The sequence below is a fragment of the Eptesicus fuscus genome, chromosome 8 (genome assembly GCF_027574615.1).
Source record: "Eptesicus fuscus isolate TK198812 chromosome 8, DD_ASM_mEF_20220401, whole genome shotgun sequence".
In the NCBI taxonomy this organism is placed as follows: Eukaryota; Metazoa; Chordata; class Mammalia; order Chiroptera; family Vespertilionidae; genus Eptesicus; species Eptesicus fuscus.
This window is the reverse complement of record NC_072480.1, coordinates 39,533,521-39,544,990: the sequence shown is the minus strand read 5'-3', so window position 1 is coordinate 39,544,990 and position 11,470 is coordinate 39,533,521.

The following is an 11,470-nucleotide window of genomic DNA, read 5'->3' as shown; positions in this document are numbered from 1 at the left end:
AGAAAAGCAGTTGATACAGAAAAAAAAAGAACATGGGTTAAAAATCAGAATGTATACAAAGATTTTTAGTCTACAGTGGCTCAGATTAGTATCTATCCTTTGTCTCATAGCTTTTATTTGAATTTGAATATAAAACACAATTTTGACATTTTACAGGCTCTGCTCACAAAAACTGCAGAGAATGTACTATAACCCCTTTTATATGGATGAGGTTAATAAATATAAAGCAGATTGCTTAAAGTTATGTATTTAGAATACTAGAAGAGCCAACATTTAAGTAAGGTCTCTTAGCTCCAATATCTATACACATATCAGTATAGATAGGAGATTGCTTTCAGAAACTCATACTGAAATTTAATATTTTACAACACATATCTTTTTCATGTATTTTCTCTAAATAGCTCTCTCTATCTTGTTTGGAATCTTTCAAGTTCAATGAGCACATAAGAATTAAAGCTAAGAGTATAAACAAAAAGTGCTGGTTAATATAAGAATAGGTGTACTTGAATATGACTTTGAGAATACTTGAAAAAAATCATAGGTCTTTTCAGACCTCATTTATTAATTAATGATTGTATGCACATGCACACTGTTTTTCTTTCTTCTACTTGCTAATTTTTCCCCCAATTCTATTGGAAGTTTATATTGATAACCTGTCATACTTTTTACCTGAAAATTCAACCTTTTATTTTTCTTTATTTTATTGCCTCTGAATTTAAAATTTTCTCTCTGAATATCTGGTCCATTATTTTATTAACTATTGATGTCATTCTTTCAAGTTATTTGTGATCACCCTTTTTAACTTTTAAAAATAATCAATACAGCATTTATTTCCCTCCAGTCTTCCTTGTCTCCCTAGATCCAAAGATTTCAAAAAAATATTTTAAGTGGTTTAGTAAGTAGGTTAGCTAATACTTTTAAAAACCTAGTACATAATCCATCCATCACTGATTTGCTATGCATGACACCCTTCATGCAAACATCTCAGAATGCTTTCCTGTTATTACTATATAACAGAATATACAATTAAATGACAAGTTGCAATCAATAAGTCTAGACTTGATTTAAACTTAGCCAACATTTTGTATCAATGAATATGAGAGGCAAAATATAACAAAAAGTAAAAGCAAAGATAAGAACATGATTATGTATCATCCAAAATCATACAACTCCAAGATTGGGATCCAGCAAAATTTTGCTTGTGTGTGTGTGTGTGTGTGTGTGTGTGTGTGTGTGTGTGTGTGTGTCTGTGTTGCTTTTTCCTTCCCAAACATAATTGAAGATTCATATGTGGCTAATTATTTTCTTTCTTGAAGGCCCCTTTATAAAAAATAAAAGTTGTTTTACTCCATCTTTTTAATAAAATCACTGAAAATCTAAAACCCTTAATGCATGTAGATTCTATATCGTCCATCTTATCTAATTATGTAAGGTCTTGCCTCTTTTGGATGGGAGAGGTAGTTTCTATCTCCTAGACATACATAAGGGAATGGATTGGATGTTTTCAACAACTCTTCTGTGTATATCTAATGCAATTATTATCCTCAAAGATTTATACACTGAGTGGCCAGATTATTATGATCTCTGAATGCATAATAATCTGGGCATTCAGTGTATATCCTATATAATAAAAGTCTAATATGTATTTGTCCCCTTGACCAGGAGTTTGAAGTTTGACCAGCAGGTAGGCCGGCCAACCATCCATGTCCCCTCCACCTGGCCAGGCTGGCCGGATCCCACCCATGCACGAATTCATGCACCAGGCCTCTAATATATATATATATATATATATATATATATATATATATATATATATATATATACATATATATACACTCTATATATATATATACTGAGTGGCCAGATTATTATGCATTCAGAGATCATAATAATCTAGACACTCAGTGTAGATGGAAACTTTCAGGGAAGCTTGAAGACCAGTCAAAGACAATCACCAACTTCAAGCCAGTGAACTTTATTATTTTTTTAATCTTTATTGTTGAAAGTATTACATATGTCCCATTTTTCCCCATTGACCTCTCCCATCCTGCTCTCGCACCCCACTCACTTCTAGGAAAGCCAATGAACTCTTACCTAGTGGTTTATAAGGTTAAAAAAGGAGAAACTCCAGAATAGGCAGACATTTTTTCCCCCTTCAAATTGATTGGTCATTCTTTCTTACTTGTCAATAGTGAATAGATCTAACATAAAGCATTACTTGCTGAAAGAACTATAGAAGATATTTAACTTTCATATGTTTTTCTTTCTTGAAAGCCAATAATGCTGGGACTTATTTTGATGCCTTAAAATATAGTTTTAAAAATAGGATTCATTTTTTGTAGTAGCTCAGGCATCAACAAGGAAAACAACTTTAAAGCAATTTGTTGTTGTTTTTTTTACCACAAATGCAAGTGGAATAATTGACAGGACCTGGAAATCTGGACTTTGAGGTGGTATCCAGCTGAGGGCTGCACATGTATTAAATAAATAATTATTTAAGTAAACAACAATCAATGATACATAATGTACACCCTGACAAGAAAGTATAACAAAAATCCTTTGTTGTTTGTTCTAAAATGCTTTCTTCTCACGTTGCTGTCTTACCAATTCCTCATCATTATTATTATTTTTTTCTTTTTAACTCCTTGTTGTGAATTCACCCGTAAAGATGTTGGTCCTATTGATATACTGCTCCTTACTTCCTAAATTTGGCCAGTTTTCCCTCTGATATGCTATGATGACACTCTGGATTTATTCTTCAGAATACGTACCACCGGCATAAAATGGATTGTATGATTTTATTTAGAATAATGTCTCCAGCTTAGGGAGGAGAGAGGCCACATATGTTTTGTTCACTTCAGCAAATTTAGGGCCCACAACAAGGACCTCAAGTAATAGTTCCTCAAGAAATATTTGTGAAATACATACCCATTAGGTTAGCCAGCTGAATTACTTTCTGGATGGATTCTTCTCATGAATTGATAGGCCATAGAGAATTAAATTTACTTTTTTTTTTTTTCTCAATGATGTAGTCCAGTTATTTCTCCTGTTGAAATAAGGCCTTGCTGATTCATTAAAAAAAAAAAAAAACAAAAAACAAAAAAAAAAAAACCCCTATGCTTTTCCAGGTCTTTCCTTATGTAAAAAGTATATAAGGCCAGGAATTTAGGGTTGTTGAGAAAATTAGAAAATCAGAGGATTCTGTGACCACTCCCTGTCATATAGTTGGCAACTTTTCTTCCATCTGTAGAGAGAGTTTGCAGACTAGATACAATAAAGCACCATTGTAGGAGAGACCAGTGATATAAGTGAGCTTTGGGCTAATATTCCAACCAGCCAGACATTGATAACACTCCTGCATACTATTGACTTGAAGTGTGCATGCATGTATCAAGTATCTAACCCACAAAGTGCTGTTTTTCTTTAAAAATACCTTGAGATTTGAAGGCATTTAGTTGTGTACCTATTTCATTTAAAAACCATGTAATCAACTGGAAGTGCCATTATTCATCTCTCTTTGTTCATCTACTCTATATGTTCTGTTTTGTTCTGCTACCCTTTCATATTAATTGTTCTGTCTTTTTATCACTACCAAATTTTACTCTCATTTTAATTAAATTTCTTTAAATTTTATTTTGCAAATGCAACTCTCTTATAGGGATAACCTAATTAAATCTTAAACTAATCTTAATAATCTTTATAGACTATAAAACACAAAACAGAAAATTAACCTCAAATTTTACTGGTAAAAAAAATTTTTTTGTATTATACTCATGTTTTCAGCATTAATATACTCATCTTTTCAGCAAAGGAGAATAACTAAGAGGAACAGAATAAATTGCCCATGAATGTATATATTTTTGTTTGATAAGCGATTTGAGAAATCAAAATTAAATTACCTTTCTTCTTGAATAATATTGGCTTAGTAATTTGCTGATATGATAAAGAACATGAGTTTTTAAATCCAGTTCCTATGGCATTATGACTTACGCAGTATTGTTTTATTTGCTGGGATATATTTCCCCCATTATAAGATGACACTCTTGGCTGAGATTATTTCTTTTTTTTTTAATGAATCTTTATTGTTGAGATTATTACAGAAGTCCCTCTACCCCCCCACCCCCCACATAGCTCCCCTCCATCCAGTTCTCACCCCACCCCAGGCCCTTGCCACCCTATTATCTATGTCCATAGGTAATGCATACATGGATATAAGATCTTTATCTAATCTCCCGCTTCCCTCTGAGAATCATCAGTCTGTTCCATTTCTGTGCCCCTGATTCTATTCCATTCATCAGTTTATTCTGTTCATCAGATATTTTATTTGTTTGATTTTTAGATTCAATTGTTGATAGATATGTATTTGTTGCCACTTTGTTGTTCATATTTTTTATCTTTACCTTTTTCCTCTTCTTAAAGAATACCCTTAAGCATTTCATATAATATTGGTTTGGTGGTGATAAACTCCTTTATTTTTTTCTTGTCTGTGAAGCTCTTTATCAATTCTAAATGATAGCTTTGCTGGATAGAGTAATATTGGTTGTAGGTTCTTGCTATTCATCACTTTGAATATTTCTTGCCACTCCCTTCTGGCCTGCATAGTTTCTGTTGAGAAATCAGCTGACAGTCGTATGGGCACTCCCTTGTAGGTAATTAACTGCTTTTCTCTTGCTGCTTTTAAGATTCTCTCTTTGTCTTTTGCCCTTGGCATTTTAATTATGATGTGTCTTGGTGTGGTCCTCTTTGGATTCCTTTTGTTTGGGGTTCTCTGCACTTCCTGGACTTGTAAGTCTATTTTTTTCACCAGGTAGGGGAAGTTTTCTGTCATTATTTCTTCAAATAGGTTTTCAATATCTTGCTCTCTCTCTTCTTCTGGCACCCCCATAATTTGGATCTTGGTACGCTTGAAGTTGTCCCAGAGGCTCCTTATATTATCTTCATGTTTTTGGATTCCTTTTTCTTTTTGCTCTTCTGGTTGGGTGTTTTTTGCTTCCTCATATTTCAAATCATTGATTTTATTCTCAGGATCCTCTAGTCTACTGTTGAATCCCTGTATATTATTCTTTATTTCAGTCAGTGCATGCTTAATTTCTGACTGGTAATTTTCCATTTTTTTTGGCTTTCTCACTAAGATCCTTGAATGTCTCACTAAGTCCCTTGGAGGTTTCTAGAAGATTCTTGAGTGACCTTATAACTGTGGTTTTAAACTCTATATCCAGTAGTTTACTTTCTTCCATTTGTGACATGTTTCTTTGTCTCCACATTTTAGCTGCTTCTCTGTGTTTGTTTCTCTGTATTGGGTAGAGCTGCTAAGTCTCCTTGAGTTGATAGAGTGGCCTTGTGTATTAGGTGTCCTATAGGGCCCAGTGGTTCAGCCTCCCCAATCACCTGAGGTGGACACTCTAGGTGCATCCCTTTGTGGGCTGTGTGCCCAGTCTTGTTGTAATTGAGCCTTGATTACTGTTGGTGTCACTGGGAGGAAATGACCTCCAGTCCAGTTGGCTGTGAGGACCAGCTGCAACTATAGTGGGAGAGCTACTATGCAGGAGACACACTTATGGAGTAGGACTTGCTTCAGTGGGGCTTTGGTGCTCACTGAGTCTGTCCATTCAGTGTGTCACTTATGGATGTGTAGAGTTGTAATCTGGTATGGTCTCATACTGACCACTGGGTTCACTGGCTCTTGGATCTCCAAGGAGGTGCAGAGTCAGCCACTGTTTGGGGCCACCCAGCAGGAACTACAGAGAGATCTGTAGATTCCTCCTTTTTGTATCAGTGACATTATTTCTAACATTACATGTCCAACTAAGGGTCTACAATCCCTCTATTATTTTCTCATTTTTTCATTAGAACAAAATCTGTTTTTACCATTATTTTTAGGTCATTTAGATAATATTTTGTCTACATTATTTTAAAAATATATAACTTGCACTTAAGAAATACAAATATGGCTTACACATCTAATTTGGTAATGCAGTTGAATATTATGGATTTCATCTTACCATTTTATTTCCAAACTCCATTACTTGATGTCAGATTTGCTTTATTACTTGACTATATGCTATCTGTCATAAAGATGGACTAATTATTTTTGAAATAACACTATTGAAAGGACAAAACCATAATCAAAACTTTTCTTTTTTTCAAAAATAGTGTATTGCTCATGATTCAGAAAGCGCTGTAACTGTGTTTTTTTTTTTTAATAGTTAATGCCCTTATGTCCATTTACCTATGTCTCCAAAATTTATAACAGCAGCAATGTGGAATCACTGAAGTTGAAAGCTAAGTAAAGGGTAAGAGTATATGTAACATTATGTTTTGAATTAATTTTGTATAATAGAGCATTGTGACATTTGTATAAAAGTTCAAAGAGAAATGTAGGCTATGACTTCATTGAGAATTTATTTTTAAGACTCTTAGATAGTTCAGCAGAGAATTCAGACCTTGAATTCAAAGGGCAGAACGAGACCTATTAAGTAATTCAGTTCATTCTATAAAGCCGAAGGGAAAGGGTATGAAGAAGTAATCACTCATTTTCTGAAAGCTGAGATGTAAGATCAACTAAAGGATGGCTGGGATATTAGCAGCAGATAGAAAGACTCAATGACTGCGTTAGGTTGACAGCAATTGTCTGGCTTCTGCTATGAACTTAGGTTTTTAAACAAAATTATGCTTACTCAGAGAAATCATAACCAACATCATTGAAACTGAAAAGTAAAACGCCATTTATTTTTTGCATTAAGGTAATACTACACAAAGAACTCTGTTATACATTAATTTTCTGTCATTAACTTCCATCCATAAGTTGATTTAGGTTGATAATGTTATGTCATCATTTTTTCAACATTGAAAAAAGGATTCCTTTCTGTCTTCTGCAAGACAAAAAGAAGATAAAACTTTAATTAATGGCTATCCAAGGCTTTATTTCTACAAATGAAGGTTTACAGTACTGCAAACATGGTTTTATTTTAAAAGTAGTTAATCATCCAAGAAATTAAGTTTCATAAATAGGAGACAAAAAACGGGAAACTATTCTACATCATGGTCTCTAAAATGTAGAAATTAATTATATGATTTTAGGAAACCTTTCTGAAAGACAAAATTTGAAAACAATGATTTATATTTTTTTCTAATCTTTCATATTGTAAGTTTAATACAGTTTCAGGGGTATGATCTTGTCTTCTATGTAAACTTAGTAGCTTTTCTTTATTTTTTAAAAAATATATATTTATTGATTTTTAGAGAGAGAGGAAAAGAGAAGGAGGGAGAGATAGAAACATTGATGAGGGAGAAACATTGGCATGGATCCTGGATCCCGCTGCCTCCTGCATGACCCCTGTTGGGGATCAAGCCAGCAACCCGTGCATGTGCCCTGACCTGGAATTGAACTGTGACCTCCTGGTGAATGGATTGATGATGCTCAACCACTGAGAGATACCAGCCAGGCAATTTAGTATATTTTCTTTGATTTTTTATTAAACTATGGAAATATGTAAGCTATTGAAAAATGACTCAGATTTCTTAAAAGTATCATTGGTTAATATTCATTTTATACCCCAGTATATGTCCTAGTGTTACATATATGTAAATAAAATCTCTAAAAGAATTTTATGAGATGAATTGAAAAAATAAATGGGTAAAACCTGGATAATGTGCTAAATTGTAGTTTGGAATATTAATAAACAACTCCAATAGAGAGCCAATATTTACACTTCTATCAAGAACTATTAAATAGTATGTATTCAACTAAGTCATGTTTTCTTTATTTTAGCTTTTGTTACACATAAAAATTTTTACTGGACGTTAATTTCACAAATATATATAACTTTTTCGGGGGGGGGGTATAGGATAATATGATTTCAAACATATTGTAACCTCTTTGAAGACGGGATTTAATAATTTTCTATTTTGTCTGTAAAGGTAACTGAAGTTACTAGGTTAAATTAAAAACCTCTGAAAGTGAATTTCACTCATTTTGCATTTTTATAGTAAGACATTCTGATTCTATAACTTTCAAAAATCTCAAACAAATCAATCTTTATCATACTTGTCTTACTTAATATTATTTTAACTCAATTTAATTTTCCATATTTGGACAATAAAGAACAAATATAAACTTTCTTGTATTCAAAATAAAAAATTAAAACTTATATAGCAGATTTTGAACAAGGTTTGCTATATATCAATTTGGGTAAAGTGAAACAAGTAAATATTTCTAATATCCTATAGTCTAAACTATGAATATATCTGAGGTCTTTAGAAAATAACAATTATATTTGATTCCTAGATATTACCATGGAAAAATAAATTTCAGATATATTAAAATTTATAACTTTAAAATATAAGAGAAGTTACAAAAATATTCTTATATACTTGGGTTATTAAAGGTTTTTCTTAGCATGATAATATATAGAAAAAGTTTCTAATGGCAAAACTAAATTTTATAAAAATTAGCAAAATTTAAAATGTATATTACCCTGCAACTATGACTTCTAATCATTTCATCCAGAAAAATCAATTTGACAAATATATATTATTAAGAATGGTAAATGCAGCATTGTTTGTGATAACAAAATCCTAAAAATGTCTTAGGCTGCCAATAAAGATTCTTTCATATAAAGTATTGTCTATCCATATAATGATTTATAATAATGAGATAATATGAAAATATAGAGATACGTTATAAAGTAAATAAAATCCTACCTTATAATAGAGAAACATGCAAATTGACTGCACCTCCGCTATGCCCATGATTGGGCCTGCGAGAGGCTGGGGGCGGGACTCCGGGTGGCCTATCCGGCTGTTGAGAAGACCAAGATGGCAGCGCCCAATCCTCTTAGATCCGGGGCTCCCCGGGTGTTCTCCACCCTGGGGGGGCGTTGCCGGGCCCAGCCAGCCGCTCCCGGGGGTCCCTGGGGAGATCGCCACCCTGAGGGGGGCATGGCAGGACTCACCCAGCCACTCCCGGGGGTCCCTGGGAAGATCGCCAGCCTGGGAGGGCGTGGCAGGACTCGCCCAGGTGCTCCCAGGGTCCCTGGGGAGATCGCCACCCTGGGGGGGCGTGGCAGGACTCACCCAGCCGCTCCCAGGGTGCTGCACTGCAGGGTACTGGACTGACTGACATGACTCAGAGAAGCTCCCAGTGCTAATGGGCCTCGCTCAAGCAGCCTTCACACTTCAGAGGCAGTGACTACTGCTCCTGCCTTGACCCAAAAGCAAGCTTGCTACACCCTGCCCCATAGCAGAGCATGCCTAGGCAGTGAGTGGGAAGCCTTCCACCTGCTTCGGAGATGGGGGGGGGGGCAGTAAAGAACGGGGGTAGAGGAAAGAATGTGGAGCATCCGCAATGAAGAGGTGCTTGAAAAAGAGGCTGGGAAGCCTGACTGGAAGGTTTGTTCTGTTTGCTGGGCCGCTGCCCCTTAGGAAGCACAAAGAGCATGGCTCTGAGGGCTTCCTGTGTGCTGAGTCAAGTTCCACAGCCAACTGGAATTGGCCTCAGTTTCCTGGTCTGTAAAATGGATGAAGCATGTCCCAGTGCCTTCATTGAGCTTTGATGGCCAATTGAGATACTATATAAAGAAAATGAGGGAAGAAGTGAGAAAGAAAAGGAAGGACAAGAAACACAAAAGAAAGACTGAAAGGAACCTGTAAACCCATTGTCACTTAAATAGGGAATGTAGTCAGTAGTGTTGTAATGATGGTATGATGCCAGGTGGGTACTAGAAATATCGGGGAACACTTTGTAAAGTATATGATTGTCTAACCACTATTCTGTAACTAATATAAAACCTGAAACCAATACAAAATAATGTTGAATGTAAAGAAATGAAAATTGGAGTGAAATTTTTATAAATTTCAAAGTTGAAATAAAAGCTGTAAAGGAAGGAAGGGGAGAATAAAAAGTGTTTTTCATTTTGCCACTTCATTAAAAAGACAGTTGTCTTTATATGGTGCTTTTATACTTTTCTAAGTCATTATCTCATTTTAATTTCCGGGCAACTTAAAGACAAGATAAGTATTCCCTCCACTATTCAAAGAAAGGAAATCTTGGTGTCTGGTCCTAATGATTCAATCGTCAAGCCCTTATTATAAAGCAGGGTTAGTAAAATTTTCTGTGCGGGGTCATATCTATACTAATAAAAGCCTTGGGGGTGATCAGGCCAGCAGCAGAGGGTATTTGGGGGCAATCAGGCCAGCAAGGAAGCAGTTAGGGGGCAATCAGGCAGGTAGGTGAGCGGTTAGGAGTCAGCAGTCCCGGATTGTGAGAGGGATGTCCAACTGCACGATTCCTGTGGAATCGGGCCTAAACCTGCAGTTGGACATCCCCCGAGGGGTCCCATATTAGAGAGGGTGCAAGCTGGGCTGAGGGACACCCTCCCCAGTGCACCAATTTCGTGCACTGGGCCTCTAGTATGTAGATAAATACCTATCTAATAAAAGAGTAATATGCAAATTAACATCACCCCGCTACACCCAAAACCACGCCCACCAGCCAATCAGGAGCAAGTATGCAAATTAACCCAACCAAGATGGCTGTAGCCACGGAAAAAGCAGGAGGCTTGGGTTTCCCTGGCAATGGAGGAAGCCAAGTTTTCTGCACACCTTGGCCTGCCTTGGACTCTGCTCAAGGCTGCAAAGTTTCAATTATAGAAGATAAATAAATCCCAAATACCAGGGCCTCTGCTTGGGTCACCTGGGACCGTGGCCAGCCTAAAAACCACCACAGGCCCCTCGCCCAGGCCACTCCATGCCCCAAGGGAACCCCCACCCTGATCCAGGACACCCTTCAGGGCAAACCAGCTGGCCCCCATTCGTGCACCAGGCCTCTATCCTATCTAATAAAAGAGTAATATGCAAATTGATCATCACTCCAACACAAGATGGCTGCCCCTGTGTGGTCAAAGATGGCTGCCACAAGATAGCCAGCAGGGGAGGGCAGTTGGGAGGGACCAGGCCTGAAAGGGAGGGCAGTTAGGGGTGACCAGCCAGCAGAGGAGGGAAGTTGGGGGCGACCGGGCCTGCAGGGAAGGGCAGTTGGGTCGGACCCAGGCCTGCAGGGGAGAGCAGTTAGGGGGGGACCAGGCCTGCATGGGAGGGCAGTTAGGGCTGACCAGGCCTACAGAGGAGGTCAGTTAGGGCTGGCCAGGCCTGCAGTAGAGGGCAGTTAGGGGCAAACAGGCTGGCAGGGGAGCAGTTAGGCATCAATCAGGCTGGCAGGGGAGTGGTTAGGGGGTGATCAGGCTGGCAGGCAGAAGCAGTTAGGGGCAATCAGGAAGGCAGGCAGGCGAGTAGTTGGGAGCTAGCAGTCCTGGATTGTGAGAAGGATGTCCGATTGCCCGTTTAAGCCCGATCCCGGTAGGCGTCCCAGACTGAAGAGGGTGCAGGCTATATTGAGGGACCCCCTCCATGCATGAATTTCATGCACCGGGCCTCTAGTATATAATAATATCCCCCCCCCCCCCCTTTTTAA